The sequence below is a fragment of the Octodon degus genome, unplaced genomic scaffold (assembly GCF_000260255.1).
Source record: "Octodon degus isolate 3935 unplaced genomic scaffold, OctDeg1.0 scaffold00084, whole genome shotgun sequence".
Taxonomy (NCBI): domain Eukaryota; kingdom Metazoa; phylum Chordata; class Mammalia; order Rodentia; family Octodontidae; genus Octodon; species Octodon degus.
In genome coordinates this window covers 10,946,686-10,964,836 of record NW_004524660.1, presented here as the reverse complement: position 1 = coordinate 10,964,836, position 18,151 = coordinate 10,946,686, and the positions used below count along the sequence as shown (strand labels likewise).

Genomic DNA, 18,151 nt, shown 5'->3' with positions numbered 1-18,151 from the left:
GGCCTGCTCAGTGCTGTGTCTTAGTTGTTTCCCACAGCAAGATTTAACCGTACACTGAAACTTCCCGCCGTCCTAAGAGAACAGGCCAGTGTTCAGACAACGTTACAGACCCGCCTCTGCACACCACCTCCTCTAATGCCGAGGTAGCTGGAAATAATACTGAACATCTCTTATGAGTACCACGTTATGTATCAAATCTAGCTCCCAAAATGTACACATTTCCCAACCTCTGAGTTCTACGTTTTATTTTTAGCTTACTCCTTGGCCATGTCCTTTGGCCGTCAAGTGGGCGTTTCACTCACCACAAGCACTGTGATTTGCCTCTACTAGCCCGATCTTTTCCGTCCTAGTAAGTGATCTCACTGGACTCGCAGGTACAGAAGTGCATCCTAGGCATCCTTGCTTTCGTCATTATACTCATATCTACCTCCAGCCTCTCCGAAGGCCCTGCAGTTTCTGTTTCCAACATAAGGTAGTGTGTTCCTGGTTCTTCCCCAGTTCCCTCTTGCAGGTGGTCACTGACAACCTTTCACACTGGCTGTGGCCGGTGCAGTCACTCACTGGGCTCCTTCCACCTCAGGACTTCCTCAGATTGTGCTTCAGGCCATGACAGGCAGACAGATCAAAAGGACCTTTTCCTCAATATTTTACAGTGCAAACCTTCAAACATAGAGAAAAGTTGAAATAATTTTACAGTAACCATTTACTGCCCGCCTTCATTGTGGTACATTTCAAAGAAATTACAATTATTACATTTCTCCTAAGGTCTCTGACATGCATACGATTAACTGGAATTCAATAATTTGTATAGCCTTTTATTTTAATGCAAAATTTAAACCTTAAATTTTTATTTGCCAAGAATGAAAATCATATAACTTTTACTGAGGATAGATTACTAACACTTCAAAATGTTCCCTTCACCCTTTCCAGACAATCTTGGCCTTCATTCCACCAGTTTCTAAATTTTCCACTGTAAGCTAGCTTCTCCTGTTATGCAATATATGCAAATTGGGCATAGAAAATACTGTTGCATGTATCAGTAAATTCATTCCTCTTCATGTAAAGAAACAGTCCACTATTTGCCTTGCTTAGTACTCTTTCAGTGATGGATATGGGGGCTGGTTCCAGTTTGGGACCATTATAAATTAATCTGCTGTAAACATTACTACATGGGCCTATTTAAGGATGTTTCATTTGGTTTTCGTAAATGCCTACAAGTAGCTTTGCTGAGTAGGTCCATGTTTATTTTTAAAAGACTACTTTTCAAAAATATGCTTTATTTACAATTCTCCAAAATATGTTATAAACACAGGCTCTAAAGATCAGTGTCTGTCTGTCTGTCTGTCTGTCTGTCTGTCATCTATCTATCACCTATCATCTATCTATCTATTATCATCTATCATCTATCTATCATCTATCTATTTCTCTCTCTCTCTCTCGCTCGCTCTCTCGCTCTCTCACTCTCTCGCTCTCTCTCTCTATTCCTCTGGGCACACTTCGTGTCTCAACCCACATGCCAGATTGCTCTAGTTCAATCTAATCTTAAGCATATTGAGTGCCACCCCAAATTGCTTGCACCCTTGTTACTACCCAGCAAGTTGTCACCCCATTACTCTTCCAGTCAATTGTGTGGCTGACTCACAGCTCAGACGTTGTTTGAAGAGTTACATATACAGAGTATGTTGACGCTTAGAGAGGTTAATTTCCTTGAGCAATGTCACACAGCTTGTGCAACCAACAGGGAAACTCATGCACATGCAATCCGACCACAAAACCCTATCCCTGGCTATCTTAAAACGCAAATTTCCTTTCACTACTCTGTTGTGTGATTGCTTTTTGTCTTTTTCTCTCTGAGCCATCGTACATTGCCCTCTCTTTTTACCACTTTGCTTTCCTTAGTTTCTGAAAGCATACCTATCAAGGTTACCAGTGGCCACCTAATTATAAATCAAGTGAAACACTTTTCAGATATCATGTGATGACTTCTCTGCTGCATTTGGGACTGTAGAATATTTCCCTTACTTGATGTGTTACATTTGGCTTAGCTAACATATGTGTCATGGTTCTACGTCCTTTCATTTTTAGAATTCATGACAAGCTGGGTTGCCAATTTGACTGACTTCAGGGCTGTATTAGGGATCAGTGAGGCCACTTCTGGTGGGTCCTGAAAGTGTGACCTGAGGCTTTCTATCTGCTCCCTGCTTCCTTTCTGCTTGGTTCTTTCCCTGCTCTTCCAGCCACCATGAGAACAGCAGCATTTCTCCAGCAGCCCTTAGTGTACTCCTGGCTTGAGGCTCGCCAGCCACGGTTTGGACACTAAAGCTGTGAGTGCGTGGTGCTCTGTTCCCATAGGGTATAGGGCCAGGTATCTTTCCCAGTAATGGACAAGCTGACAGTGAAGTCTTCTTCTCCACTGCTAACCCCTCAGACCCTGGTGTTGCTGGGTTCTTACCCAGGTCTTATCTTTAGACCTTTGTGTCGCAGCTTCAATCACCACCTACACAGCGACTGTTTCTTTAGCTTAATATGTATTAAGTCTCCCTCCTTGTGCACCCCAAGGGCACTGTGTAAGTCTCTGAAGATGTTCTTGAAGGATCTAGGTCTCCCCATCCTCAATCTGTGGTTATCCACCCTGTCCTTGAATTCGGGGAGGGAGCCTGCACCCTCTCTTAACTAATGGAATGCTGAGAGAGTGGCGCAGGGTTTTGAAAAGAAGTCATTAGAAGCTTGGCAGCTTCTGCCGCCTCCCCCGCCCCCCCAAAACGGTCATTTGTGGATCATTATTTTATAACTCATCCGGTCTGCTGTAAGAAGCTCAAGCCACAGAGAGAAGCCACATGTAAGTGGACAAGCCCAGTGGGGCTCCGACCCCATGCCGGCATTGCTTGCCATCTGCGTGCATGACCTGTCCTGGACAATGAGGCCAACTTGGCCTTCACATGACTGTAGCAGAGCTGACATGGAAGAGAAACTGTATGCAAGTCTCCAGGCAAGAACTGTCCAGCTGGCCCGGCCACCTCCCAGAGCAACGTGCAGTCATCGTAAGAGTGTTCTGAAGGTCTGACCTTGGGGGTGATCTGTCATGCAGCACTGGTAACTGGGATGGGCACAGCACATACCATAGTCCAAGCTAAATGCACGGTCGTTCTCCTAAGTCAAGTCTTCCTTGTACATCTCCTGCCCTTGTAGCGAGAGACACAGCTGTGTACTCTACCTTAGAGAAGGAAGTCACCCTTCCACTTTTCTTCTGCATCAGCTCCTACCGGTCTTCTCCCCCAGCTCCATACCTTCGACCATCTGGGGAACCCTTAGAGTCTCCTGGCTCTTGGTTTTGCTCCTACCCCCCTAGTCAGACCCTACCACCACTTGTGGGCGTGGTGTGACATGGCATCGAAAGTAGATGCGAGTTTCCACGAGTTGAGTTGCATCTCCAGCTCTTTGCATTTTACTTTTGTAAAATGAACTCTATGTTTCCCGGGCTGGTCCCCAACTTACAACCCTACTACCTTGATCTTCTGAGTAAGTAAGATTATGCAGAAGAACTACTTTTCCCAGCTGACCTGACCGTCATTCAATGTGCCCCACGAAAACACATGCTAGAACCACTGTAATAGGATTAAGAATGGTTAGGAGATGCATGCCTCTTGACGCGCACTGTCTTGGGGTTAAGGCTTCTATGTCTCCCTTTGTGGTGGCTTTGTCACCTTCTAACTGCGTGACTTCGACCGGCTTCACTACTCCCTCACGCGCCAGTTTCCACAATGGAATCACAGCAGGGACAAGCTCTTGTGGCTCGCATGAGGCCTGAATAACTGACCCGGGTTGCAAACCCCATCCATGCCTAACCTCCAGGGCATGCTGGCCACCACCACCACCTGCTCTTCCCTAAAACTCCATCTCTCCCCATCTGCTCTTACCTAGAACTCACGATTCCATTGTGGGAAGTGGCACGTGAGTGTATAGTGAAGCAGGTCGAAGTCACACAGCTAGAAAGTGACAAAGCCACCGCAAAGTGAGACATATAGGCCTTAATCCCAAGACAGTGCATGCCAAGATGTGTGCAAAGGTTCTGTGGGGTCTGCACTGAACCACGCCCAAGCCTGCCACTCTCTGTCTCTGTCTCTGTGTCTGTCTTTCTCTGCCTCTGTCTGTCTGTCTGTCTCTGTTTTCATTACTTCATTTCTTTTTCTGCTTACATTGACACAAGGTCTCACCAAGTTGTCCAGCCTGGTCTCAGAGTGGTGACCCTCCTGCCTCAGCCTCCCCAAGCATTGGGATTAGGGCATGCACACTACACTTGGCCTATCAGATCAAGTCTTTTGGTGCAAGAGCCACACACAGGTCAGGAAATAGCAGCTTGTTCTGCAGTCTCTGTGTGAGAGGCCTGGGGCCTGGTAGTGTCTGCGGCTCTTACTGTCCTCAGAAGTAGTGATAAGCATTCTTTCAGGACCTTAGAGAAGGAATTGGCCTTTTATGAAGATGGTAGAGTTCATAGGATAAAAAATTTGACATTCTAGTAACGAGTCATGTTTGAAACGCTGTAACATGTGTTCTGCTAAGCTCTTTGCTGGAGTACTGGGCCCGTCTTCACTTGGTTTCCCGAAGCATGTTCCCTGAGAAAGCACTATGTGCCTGGCTCACCAGTGAGCAGTGACGACTTCGTAGCAAAGTCACTTCCAGAGATGCTCAGCTCTGAGCAGGGACGCACATGTCAGTGAGGTCATTTCCCGCAGGTTGACCAGCAATCTGATGCAACCGATGTCTGGGACCCTGGATTGGACTTCTTTCTTTTCTGCAGCTAGCTAGCCGTTTATGAGCCAGAAGCCTTCGGATGTCATCCAGAATCAACTAGCTCAGGTCAGAGGGCCAGTGGTTCCTTGGACTACCAAAACATCATTCAGTAAGGATCTTTGTGAGTAACCTCTTCAAGTTGAAACTTAAGATAGTAATTTGCTAAAAACCCTTATTGGGTCAACGCTGCTGTTTTTGAACATTTTTGGAGTTCCAGCTTGGCTGCTGTCCCTTCCTGCATCCATCTGTTTAGCTCTAGAGATCCCAGGGTGTACAGAGTGCTGCCCTGGGTTCTGAGAAATGCACTGACCCACAGCCCTGTCTGGAAGGCAGTCGCAGCTTAAGTGGGAATGTAGCGAATGACACAGTCATATAAGTTAATCGCTACAAATAGGGAAAGCAACTCACAGGCCTTGAGTGCCCCGAGCTCCAGGCACGCCTTGGCCAAGCGCTGGCCGTGACGCTGCCTCGGAGTAGAACGTGGAGGGAGCGTCAAAGCACCAAGGAACTGGGGGAATGTTGCCCTGCTTCTCTTCTCCACCTTTGGGTTTTGTACGTGTTGTTTCCTCCTCTTTTCCCTTCACCTCTGTCACCAATACAAGTAACATTCATTTTTAAAATATCAGCTATGCCTGATTTCTGGGAACCCCAAGGAACATGGCCTCCAGACACACGCGCACACACACACAACCCGATTGTGGTCTCAGTACCACACTGTAATTTCTCTATTAGAGTTGCATGTACGCCAGGGCATTACAGTCTCTCCCTCCTCTGTGCCCTTCTTCCTGATGGACGTTAGGCTGTGGGACGGCAGCGACCGCAGGCGTGCTGCTCGCCAGCACTCTGCCTGGTGCGCTGCTTCCTTCCATGAAAACGTGCGGGACGCATGGGCAAGTGAGCACATGAGAACCAGCGCTAGACCAGAATTTGGAGTGCTAGTGGCTCCGTGCCATGACTCCCTGAGCATTGCGTGGGTCTCCCTTCATGTGGATTTGTAGGTGGCATACGATCTGTGAGATGACACAGTGTTTGTTAAACGTCGGTGTTTATGCTCTGACAGTGAGGCTAGCTGCGAATGAAGAGGACGGTCTGCTGATAGCAACTCGTGGCTTCCATCGCCGTACGGACCTGCTGGCCTCCCCCGGAAATCCCTGCCTTAGACTGAGCCTCGTACTGAACAGCTTTTTCAGAATATCATTCCCTGTGCTAAGCAAATAGTTCAGATAGAGAAGAGGTGGGATATGAGTTAATTAGAATAAGATGCACAAGTAGGTCTGGAGACACATACTCTTCAAATTCTTTTGCTATCAAGAATCAGACCAAAATCTGTGAAAACAACCGGGAATGTACTCCAGAAATACAGCCATAGAAACAAGGGCTCAATGAGCAACTGTGTTTAATCATAAGTAAATGGATTTTATTGCAAAGAGAAAGTAGCTGAAAGTTACAAGTAAGTCTTTTTTTTGACAGGGAGTACAGGGTGTTCAGGGTCTCACTGCGTAGATCAGACTCATAGTGATTCTTCTGTTTACAGCCTCCCAACAGTTGGGGTCACAGGCGCTTGTGCCACCATGCCCTGTCTCAATCACTGTCTCAGTGCGCCCCGGGGGCAGGGCTGGCATGGCAGGCCAGGGGATCAAACTCCCGAACCCTGCACAATTAAGTCTTTAAGTGTCTTTCACAAAGTCCATCGAAATGATTTTCAGTGTAGCTTCCTAAGTCCAGCTTTTGCTCTATCGCGATGAATGTTTGAATAAACAGCCCAGCCTGAGCTCTGCTCTCTGCCCTTCAGTCTCTGTCCAAGGCATGGTCCTCCTGAAAGGGTCTCTCCATGCTTGAGGCTGACAGCTCAGAGGGGTGCTCTGTGCCTGACAGGGCCCGTCAGTCCCCCACCCTAAGGCGAGGATGACCCTCGGGAGTGAAATGACCCTAGGCAAAGAACACAAAGGGCTGCATGTGTGTGCAGTGTCCTTCAGAGCGAGCTCCTCATCCTTACGTGGTCTGGAGAGGGTCCCTTCCCCCTTTTGCATGAGCCACTGGGCTGCCAGCTGTCACACAGCGATGACTTCCTTTTCATTGTCCATCGGTGTTAGTGCACGCTTGCTTATGTGATGCAGGCATTCACCTCGGCATGGTCCGCAGTCGCCTCACCACCTAGATCTCGTCGCCCCTTCCCCTGCCTCCTTCCCTTTCTCCCCAGATCCCCTTCCCCCCTGAAAAGTTCTACGGCCCTGGCTCCCTTCATTCTGTTCTTTAAATCACTTACCTTTGGGTTTTTCATGAAAGAGAAGCCTTGTGCCGTTTGACCGCCACGCACAGTGACTTCATCAGGGCCTGTGCTCCGGGCGGCTTTCAAATCTCAGGCCATCCTGTGTGATGCAGGTGTTCAGAAAATAGGCCCACCCACTCCAAATCAGACTCTCTGCGCATTTCATATTTACTTTTTATTGTGTGAAAATGATTTTGGTTTTAATCTAATGTGTCTGAATTGGTTGTTCACATTGACCATAAACTGGCAATTACTCAACTTTGATTCAGTTTTGGAAGCTATGGACAGAAAAGGTTGAAGTTAAAAAATCTTTCCATAATCTCAGGCTAGCCACACAGATGAAGAAGTGAATGAATTAGACCTTCTGTTATCCCAGTTAATTGTTTTATCCATCAGGGATTTAAAAGGGAATCTGAAAATGTCTTGCATGATGTGAACTTTATCTGCCACCAACTGTAGTGACAGAAACTGTCTGGTCTCACCGTGAAATTCCAGATGAGGAGAGGCCTAGGGCCCAGTCTTGCCACTGCTGCTCATGCACTACACCACCATGGGCAAAGCAAATGGAGCTTCTAAGATTCCAACTCCTTATCTGAATCAGAAGAATGATACTCCCTATGTTCAAGGAGTCTTAGGAAGTAATGCAATCCTAACTGGGTTTCATTTAAGAATTACATGAGGTAATGCACAAAAATATGGCAGAGTGTGTCATAGGTATTATTTGGATCAATGATGAAAGTTAGTTCAACATGCCCTGCATTAGAAAAAGAAGTAGTGTTTTAGGCCGAAACCAACTGCTAAGTGACTACAGGGAAATCTGTTATGACAGAGACATGGTGTGTGTGGCGGGGTGGGGGGTGGAGAGCAGAGGGACAGGGGAGTGTTTCTAATCTTACAGTTCAAGGGAAAATACAGTTTTCATCACATGGGAAATCAGATATCTTTTAGGAACACTGAAGGCACATCCTGAAAGAGTTAAAATGATTTCTCTTAAGATGAACAAATTTCCCTCATAAAAATTTACTTAGACCAAGTAAGGAGGCAATCATTATGAAGTAAAATTCTTATCCTTGCACGGGTTATATAGTCAGGGAATCAATAAATGTCCCAGAAAAGCTAATTTGCTAAATGCAACCTTTACGTAAAAATATTTTCCATCTATCAAAATAATGTGATTCTTATTAAATATAGTTGAAATTTTTTATCTTTTGACAAAAAATGTGCTAAGATAAAGGGAACCAATTGTGAACAACCTGCCCTTGGAGTTTTTAGGTGGGAAAATAGAATGTGTCTATTTTAAAAATTCATATTCTATATGAAGTCAAAATACCTTGATATCAAATCAGAAATGCAGAGAGAGAGACAGACAGACAGATAGACAGACAGACAGACATCACCTTGGCTAAGTTTCGATCCCACCACACATCAAGTCTGTAGCCTTGGGAAGTTCACGTAAATTCTTTAAGGTTTCAATTTTTTGAAAGCCAATGGGAGATGCTGACATCTTCACTATCATTCCTACTGGGCTGATGTAAGACCCAAAAGTGGCAAGACTTAGGAAAGCAGCTAGTGGCATCTTCTGGAAAGAGTTCAGAACAGCCGTCACAGGGAGGCATGCATACCCCGCTCACAGTAGTGCGGTCACAGCATCTAAATCTTGGAGATGGGCCCTACGTCCACCAGTAGATGAAGGGATAAAGAAAGCGTGGCATTTACACGCAATGGAGCACCACGTGCGGCAAAAGAGGGCGAGCTTGGGTCATCTGCAGGAAGATGAGTCCATCCTGACACTAACGTTATGAGAAATAATTCAGAGGTGAGCTTAAATTCACATGGCTTCTGTTATGTTAGAAACACGAAGTATAAGTAAAGAGCAAAATAGAAGACAGGTAACAGAAAATAGGGCGACAGATATTTAGCACGTTCCAGAGGGACCGCAATGGGGGAGAAGCTGAGAAAAGAACAAAGATGCTCTCCGCACATAAAAAAATAAAAAATTGAAAAAAGAAAGCACACAGCAAACTGTAACACCAGAGAGTGGCTCCTTAGTGTGCTCGTTTTCCTTCCCCTGCCTCCTCCCAGAGTGAGAATTAAACGCGGGTTTTCCTTTTCGCTTCCTGCCATCTCAGTTCATGAGCCACCCGAAAGCCCCAGCATTGTGCATGAGCGGAAGGTGTGTCTTCAAGTCTTATCAGGCCGACGCAGCAAGCTAAACACAGACATCTCGTCTCCTAAGCAGCAGCGCGAGGTTTAACGCTGAGCACAGCATGCCACAGAAGGAAAGGTGTTCGTAGGGTTGGGCCCGGTTCAGAAAGGAGGCAGCTGAGCGCGCACGGACAAGTCACGCGTGCGAACGAGGAGCCTGGCCCGCAGGTGGGGCCCTCTGCCTCCACACCTGGGTGTCAGCCGTTCTCCGTCTTATCCTTTAGTTTCCTCCTCTGCAAACTCACAGAGCTTGACACACGTCCATAGACGTATGTCCCATAGCAGCGTTATGTCTGGAGTACACTGAAATAGAAGCAAAGTGAAGAACAAGCAAGTTAGATCCCTTTTCTCCCGGCTGTAAGAAGGACGGTCGGTCGGTCGGTCAGTCGGTCGGTCGGTCGGTGGGTCTGTGCGGTTGCTGCCCTGGGCCACGAGAGCAGGAGCCGAAGAGCAGGTGATTGGCGGGGGCAGGCTCCGCCCCCGGCGGGGAGGGAATCAGATCAGTCCTCCACCGGTCAGTCTTGCCCTCTAACTCGTGGGGAAGGGATGGGAAGGGAGTTGGGACAGAATAAGCTGCCAACTTCCAGGACAGGGGCTCCTGTGCTAACGTGGGGCGCGAGCCAGGAAACTGTCCGTGCCAGCAGGTAGAGAATTTTAAGATAAATTTTGGTGGGGAGATGAGAGATCTCCGATTATTGCCAATATGCCTGAAAGTTGGTGATGGATGGCTACATCTTTTCTGCATCCCGATTGTCGATAATTCTGTCCATGTCATTCCTTAGTGTACTGAGAAATACGTGAAACACAGTACTGTGATATTTAGCTACAGGGTAAAGTCACAATGCAACGAACTAACTTGCAGATCGGAGATGAAAGGAGCACAGGGGAGTCCTGAGCGGAAGAGATCTGCCGTGGACAGAAGCCATGCGTGCGCATGCCGGCCTCGGGCACTTCCAGTCCTTGCAGGAAGCTGCTCACAGTTTTGAAAACAGGAGCAGGAGTAGTGACCTTCAAACGTCAGCTGGTGACAGTGCCGCTGAGCTCAGCATGGAGAGCAGAGCGGGAGGTTATTTTCCCGTTCAAAACCCTCACAGACTCGCCTTGGCATGCCCACTGCCTGTCCAGAGAATGGCTCTACTTGGGAGGGAAGAGCCCACTTAAAAGCACCCGACACTGTTTACACTATCAGAAGATGTTACTACCGCAGGACTCAGGTACATTTATTTGTTCATTTATTTCTACCTTTTAATAGCTACTGGGGCTGACACTTCACTGACTGTTTCCCCGGCTTGGTTAGGAAAACCCTCCAGCCGAGGGAACAGCATCTTCACTGGAAACGTGTCCAAGTGCGAGAGATGATCTGCCTCCCGGAGGTGACTCTCCCAAGCTGGACCGACCTCTGCGGCGACGTTCTGCCCCCCATTCTACTTTGGGAGGAGGCGAGGGCACAAGTTCATTTCTGTACTGCCCCTCCTGGGTTCCAGGCGTTCCTGTCTGTGATGCTCCGGGCACTATGAAGCTGTCTAACAAGCCCTGAATTTGTAATTTACGAGCCCAGGAAAAGGGTATTCATCATTTGAATCATCCTGGAAGCATGTGTGAGAGTTAGGGAAGGAAACTTCTCCTAAAAATTCTTTTCTAGGTGTTTTCAGGAGGCTGGCCACACCTGCCTGCCTTGGAGAGATTACTGTGTGGCCTCCTGATCCCTCGACTGTCCTCCCAGCCCCAGTGAACTGGGAAGTACAGGGCTGAAGGTTCTGCTTGTGAGTTCCCATCAAGGATAAAACTGAAAATAGGAAGCCTTGGCTGCTGACTGTGAGATAAACTTGCTTAAGCAGCCTGCCAAGAGCAGCCGATCATATGAAAAGCCACATGACTAACGAGAAATAATTGGAGCTTAAAAAATGCCAGGGTCGATGAGTAAGATTTCTTTCACCATGGCATCCAGTTAAAGCAAACTCACCCACTCGCAAGTTCTTAGGGCCCATTATCTTTTGCCCTGGAACATCTCACTTGCCCTGATGTGCAAACTAAACAATTTCACTGACACAGCAATGTCATCCTTTATTGATGACAACTAGCTGTTCACTTATTTCTGTTTCATTATTGATTCCTCCATTTCTCTATTTGACACATGTTTAAAGCCTACTGAGTACTAGGTGTAGCAAAAGAAACAAATAACGTTTCTTTCTTGTAAGGGTTTTTCTTATTCTTCCAAAGTAATACGATTTTTCTTTCCTAAAACATACTAGCATTTTGTTTACAATTGTCCCAATCGACCTATGCCATGTTGCCTTGTATTGTAGCGCCTGAAGAACATTTTTCTAGTATTTAGAACTAAGGTAATTGCTCTAAGTGTTTAGTGTACTCCGCGTAGTCTTAACCTAGGTGATGTTCCTGATATTGTGGAAAGAAAGGCTGAATATTCGTTGACTTGGGGGAGTCAGCTGATCGCCAGCTCAGCTGTACTGTTGGGTCCTTGGAGGGCCACACTGACAGGTGTGTGGAAGTGGGCCAGGCAAGCGAGGCCTTCAGCGCCACACCAGGTAGGAGGAAGAGAGGAGGCACGTGGGTGAGGAGGACAGCTGCAGTAACGAGGACAGACAGGTTTTGGCTAACAGCTTTATTCCTATCTGTGCCCCTGGTTTCTCCGTCAAACATTTCTGATATTGGGCGCTCCTCCATGTGAGCTTTGTTTCTAGAAAAGCAGCTTGGATTTCTGACACACTGTTTTTATTTAATTGCTCTAGTTCAAAGTGGCTTTTGGAGATATGCTAGGACTCAGCACGGAGCAGATACAAAGCGAGGGGAAGGGCAGCACATGGGGAAACGCCTGCTATGCAGCAAGCATAAAGTACGCACTTGTTGCTCTTCCCCTCACGTACCCCCTTCCCTGCTTTTGGACATAATGAATAGTTAAGGGCCCAGGTACTGATAATCCAGTCACGAACATCTGATTATAAAGTCAGAGGGGTTGGCAGGGAGATTTGTTGGATACTCAGAAGCTAAGTTATGAATCTTGAAAGTTTTATGTCTCCTCCACCTTGGTACTGGATCCACTTCTTAGCTACGGCAGAAGATAGATTTCTCCTGGAAGTTATGTAGCAAATCATCTGGAGGAAATTTGCTCTAGGAAGTTAGAGAGTAGATTATCATGCTGGACATCTTTAGTGGCCACAGAACGGCCTCGGTGTGCTCGCAGGGCACAAGCACAAGAGCGCGCACCCCGTGGTGTGACTCGTCCAAAGCGTTGCCGATATGTGAAGTCCGGTGATCCCCACTGGGATTCCCCGCCGTTCGTTCCACAGCCTTGATGCTGCGCTTTTCCAGCACTTCTGCGATGCCTGTGTTCTTACAGAGCAAGTCCACAGTCAACCTTAAGATTTATATGCAGCACACACTTCTAAGAGTTAGGCTTCGCAGTAATGATTCACGACCATTGCTAAAGTTATGGATAAAGCGACAGGAGAAGAGCCAACTAGGTTGAATGTGGAAGAAAAACACAGGGATAAAAGTTAGTGGGAAGTATTTGCTCTCTATTCTTGCTTCATGTCAAACTAAGAGACTCAATGGTATCAGAACTAGGCTCCCGTGTAACCCACCACAGCTGCTGCTTTGTGGCTTACAACAGCACTTTATTGTTTTCTCTTCTAGTTTTGTGTATTGAACTGAACTGCAGGTTCTTCCCTTTGCATGTCTGACACTTGGCCTTGCTTGGCTTAGTCCTTCCCAGCAAAGCCACTTGGATTTCTGACATAGCAGCTGAGGCCCCAAGAAGCAAAACATTTTTGTGAAAATTTAAGTTCTCACAAGTAAGGTTAGGTCATTTTCACCATGTTCTGTTGGTCTAGGTACTTGTGGGCCAGCCTGGCTTCAAGACAGGGGAGAAGTCACCTCTGTCCCTGCAGGTTGTGTGGGTGCCAAGGAAGGAGCTTCAGAGAGCAGGCGATGGCTATCGAGGACATGAGAACACTCCACTAGCCAGCAACCACGCTCTTCTCATACACGAATTGCCACGCTTTTATTATAAAAGATCATTTTATAAAAAATGTATGCTTTGGTTGACTCGGGATGGCTTCTATAAAGACAAACAGGAAATGACAAGTAGAGCTGGAGGTCTGGGGTAGTCAGGCCCTTCGTGCAGCCCTAATGGAAATGCAAAGCACACAGTCATGCGGAACGTGGTCCGCCGCAGCCTCGGGAGAGTGGAGAGTTAGCACGTGCTGCCTCCCAAATAGATAGCAATGGCAAAGATGGTGTTTATGTTGTGTTTATTCTTCCAAATAATGTTTTAAAAAATCTTTTGCCTAATTTGATCAAGAAATAAGTGATAAATACATGGTAGCTGACAGTATATTAAATTCATCCTGTATTTAGAAAATCAGAAACTTAAGAATTTTCTTGTATCTTACAAAACTCATCCAACATTCCAAAAGGATTTTGACATACAGTTCCTTACTTCAAAGATTAAAAACAGATCATTAAATGTTATTGTTCAGAAAATAAGGTGAATACATTTTGACTCTTCTGTAATTCTTTGTTGATTTTCCAGACAAACCAGTTGTATACTTTGCTTTTATTTTTAAGCTTAGATCTTTAGGCCTATGTAAATAATTACACAATTATGCTGGTCATAACTTTTAATCATTGTGCTCTCTTTAACTCTACAGAGGTGTAAAATGATGTAAACTATCCTAGGTGCCTTAATCAATCCCGTGCTAATGTATTAGATTTAACACATTAGGTTCCATAGGAGCTGGAAATCAAATGAGGTGGAACAAATCTAGAAATGCCTTGGAGTTGGAGAATGCTCTGGAAAGAACCAGGGAAAAAGTTACCAGGTATAAAATTAAAAGGTAACCAAGCTCACTGCCAGAAATTTCTGCAACAGGGAGAAAGGCAAACAGCAAAACAAATCAAGGGCAACATAAGAGTAATCTCTCAAGAGAATAGAGCTACACAGGAACATAGAAACAGTTAAGTTTTTAATTAATTAAGTTTATTGGAGCTGGACATGGTGGCACATACCTGCAATCCCAGAACCCAGTAGGCTGAAGCAGGAGGATCACTGAATTTGAGGCCAGTCTGGCTACAAAGTGAGGTCAAGGCAGGATCAACTGCAAAGTGAAAATCTGTCTCAAAAAAACCCAGGTTAGTTGGTACATTTTGGTATACATAACAATCACATTCACCACCGGGAGCATGTTCCTGAAGGTGACCTGTCTTGATTCTTTCCCCCTCACTCCTCTCCCCTTCTTAAGCCCATCTTTCCTCCTATTTACAGAAGCTTTACTCCATTTCCTTCTTTTCTTGTTTCTTCCTTCCCTTCCTCCCCTTTCCTCCTCCCTCTTTCCCCTTCCCATTTGAACATTTTCTTCCTATTTTGCAGTTGGGTAAGTCAGTTATTAAAAAGCTCCTTTGTATACTTGATGAGCTGGATAAGGCAAGCTAAAGAAGGATTCATTGATAAATACACTCATGCAGTGACCCAATGAGTATTCAAGACAGGAGCGTCTCCTGGCTCCATCCCACGGACACTTGCTGTCAGGTTGGAAGGATTTGCTATATCCTAAGAAACCCCCATTGTGGGTGTGAAAAGGTACTTGGCTCCTCGTCCGCGGTCACGACTCCTCAGTCAACCCATGTGGTGTGTTTGCAGGGGGCTCAGTGTGTGGACTTGTTAATGGATGGAACCTTTCCTTTCTGGTCATGGGAAGTGCCAGAGGCCTCTCATTGGCCCGTCTCATGGGGCAGGTCTGAGCTGGTCTTGTCCCCTACACATTGATTACCCTCAGCTAATGTGGGTTTCTCATGTAGCCGTCTATTAATGGTTAATTTGAAAAGAATTAATAGTCACCATAATTTTCAGCATTACACCTGCTAAGTCCAACCTGAGAAGAAATGTGACAGCCATTGAAGGGTGGTGGCCTACACAGCACACATACAGTCTGCTCAGATCTAGTTTCTTCTAAAGCAAAAGTATTGTGGACCAAGGGAAGTCAAGGCCAGCAACAAAGAGAAGATTTGAGGGCCACTGTGATATTTATGAGGAGGGTTTGGTAGAATTGTGTAGGAAACACTTAATATTTGTTTTCTCACTTACAAGAAATCTAAATAAGGTTTTATAATGAGGATGAAGTGACCTCAGAAGGAGCAGCACATGCCATGTTGAGTTACCACACATCCTGTGTGCGGAGAAGCTCCCAGCAGCAACTCCGATAAGCAGGGCAGGGAACCACTTCTCCAGTGAAGAACAGCAAAAGCAGTCTCAATTTCCAGAACTGCCAGGTTAATCAAAAAGGCTGGAATGAGTCCCAGGAATTTTTTTAAGTCCAGTCAAAAGCCTAAAATAACCCCTTGGACAATGGATGGAGCACCGGTGGGATGTAAGGAGGTATCTAGGAACCAGTAGTCTCGAAGGGAGTTTACAGCAAATGAAGTGATTGCAGAAGAACACTAGGACAGAAAAGCAAACACACATCCTTTGTGCACACACTGAGGGGGAGAGAGGGAAGGAGGGGCACTGAAGGGAGAGAAGAAACATGGGAGCCCACAGCGGGGAGGAAGCTGACGAGACTTGAACTTCCCCAGAGGATAAGCACAAACTTTTCTTTTATTAATTGTCCTTGGCACCAGATTTATCCTCCAGATGATTCAAATCTAGGAAAAACCCTGTGAGGAGGAGACATTGTATTCCGAAGTGGGTGTTCAGGGTACAATAATAAACCGAAGGCTTTCTCTTTTCACTCAAAGCCCACAATGCCCAGTGCGAGCAATCCAACAATAAGAGCACTGTTGAATCCCTTGTGAAAAGGGACCCCTCAGAAGTCTCTGGAGTCCCCAGAGAGCCCTGTGGGTGCCCAAGGACCTATGGAGAACCTATGCAGTGTACTTCTAGTGGTGGAGTTCAAATGCCTTCTGACCCTTTCCACTTAGTCTTTATGGTTATACCTAGGAGTACATCTGTTTGACTTGATAAGGTGCGTCTATAAATACTCTTTAAGGAAGTTAGGAAATATAATAAACACTAGGAGAAGATAAGTTTTCTCCTATCGCCACTTTTAAAAAATTAGCTAAGCATAGATTCTAACCATAGCTTCCTCCCCAATCTATAAATTCCACTTGTAAGTAGAGTTTTAGAAGAAATATATCCAACTCAAACATGCACAAGGATGCTTATAAGGCTGGATAAGGTGGCACACATTTATAATCCCATCCCTTGGGAGGCTGAGGCAGGATGATTACAAGTTTGAGGTCATCCTGGACTGCACTGTGAGAACATCTCTGATGAATTAACTAGTATTTATGGTAGCTTTGTTCATAATAACCAAAGACTAGGGCCAGCCAGATAGCTCAGTGGACTAAAGCGCCTGCTTAGGCAGTTGCAGGGGCCAGGGTTTGATGCCTGGTGAGCGGTGCTGGCCCCATCCCCGGGGCAGGATGAGACAGTGACTGAGCCTGGCATGGTGGTGTGCACCTGCAATCCCAGCGCTTGGGAGGCTGTGAGCAGGAGGGTCACTCCGAGTCCAGTCTGTGTAGTGAGACCCTGTAGACCCTGCACTAAATACATAAATAAATAAAATCATTATACATAATAACTAAAGACTGAAACCAACCAAAATGTTCACCAGAAGTAGAATATTACTGGATAATTATAAAGAGCAAGCTATCACGAGCACAACATGGATCACTGTCACAGACATAATCCTGAGAGAAAGAAGCCAAGCGAAGAATACCATTATGATTCTGTGGATAGAGAAAAAGGGAGGAAGGTTAAAGCTGGCCTATTGCGGGAGAATAAGGACCAGCACTGCAGGACACTAAGCAGGAGCAGGGAGTGACCTTGGGGTAGGACCAAGGCTTCACATCTTGCCTGTGTGGTGGTTGTGTAGGGGGTACAGATGTAAGATGTGACTGAAGTGTATATTTGAGATTTGGGAAATTTACTAAACATGCCTAATATTGCCAGGCATGGTGGTACAGGCCTGTAATCCCAGCGCAGGGTGGGTAAGGCAGGAGAATGGTTGTGAGTTCGAAGCTAGCCTGAGCTACAAAGTGAGCTCAAGGTCCCCCTGAACTGAATAGTGAGATCCTATCTCAAAAAAGACCAAAAAAAGTGTATATTGTACCTGAGCAAGTAAAACACGTATATTGCATCATGAGAAAAGGATTTTTTTTTAATCCAAATATGAAGTTCTAAAAGCTAAGCTTGTGCCCAACATGCCAGCTCTTCATCAGTGACACATTGGTGACTTGAGGATGGCTGCATCCCATAATTCCCTGCAAGAAATGCTTGTGACCCCAAATTTCACAAGAATAATAGGATGGAAAACTGCTATCAAAGTTCCTTTTCCATGTAGACTGGAACAAATACAAGAATATAAACTATGTTTCATCGTATACATGATAGATAATGCACAAAGGACTCGTTTCTTTTCAGCAAATAGCTTTATCCCTTCCTAGTGTGCTGAGGTTAGGGAAGCCCTGCAGCAGTGGCCGAGTGTAGGAGTACCAATCAGGTAAGCTCCTCTTCTGTGAGATAGTCTTCAGCCTGGCTGTGCTGTGTTACAAGTACACTTCCACAGAGACTACAGAATTGGAAGGAAAAAAAAAAAACCCTTTGCCTTAATTTGACTGATCATTTGCTAATGGCTGAGGAGAGCCATTCTTGGGTCCACAGAAAGCATGTCAGCCCGTTCCAAAGAAGAGGGAGTGTCTTGACCCCTACGGACTTCAAATCCACTCAGAGAAGCGGCACAGCGAAGCAACAGAGAGTGCTGAGGGAGGAAGCCACGACCTGCGGCGCCTCAGGAGGGGCTGCAGCGCGGGTGTCAGAGCGCCCCTGAGGAGGCCCAAAGGGGAAGGCCCACTGGGAGCAGCTTCGTT

The 18,151-nt window shown here is 46.1% G+C and overlaps 1 long non-coding RNA gene across 1 annotated transcript; it reads left to right on the top strand.

Annotated features, from left to right (window-relative positions):
- The first annotated feature begins 6,454 nt into the window (after nucleotides 1–6,454).
- LOC111818250 lies at nucleotides 6,455–17,362 on the top strand. Its single transcript, XR_002822276.1, has 3 exons — nucleotides 6,455–6,464; nucleotides 15,967–15,969; nucleotides 17,235–17,362. It is a non-coding gene; the product is annotated as an uncharacterized LOC111818250 (long non-coding RNA).
- The last annotated feature ends 789 nt before the right edge of the window (nucleotides 17,363–18,151 follow it).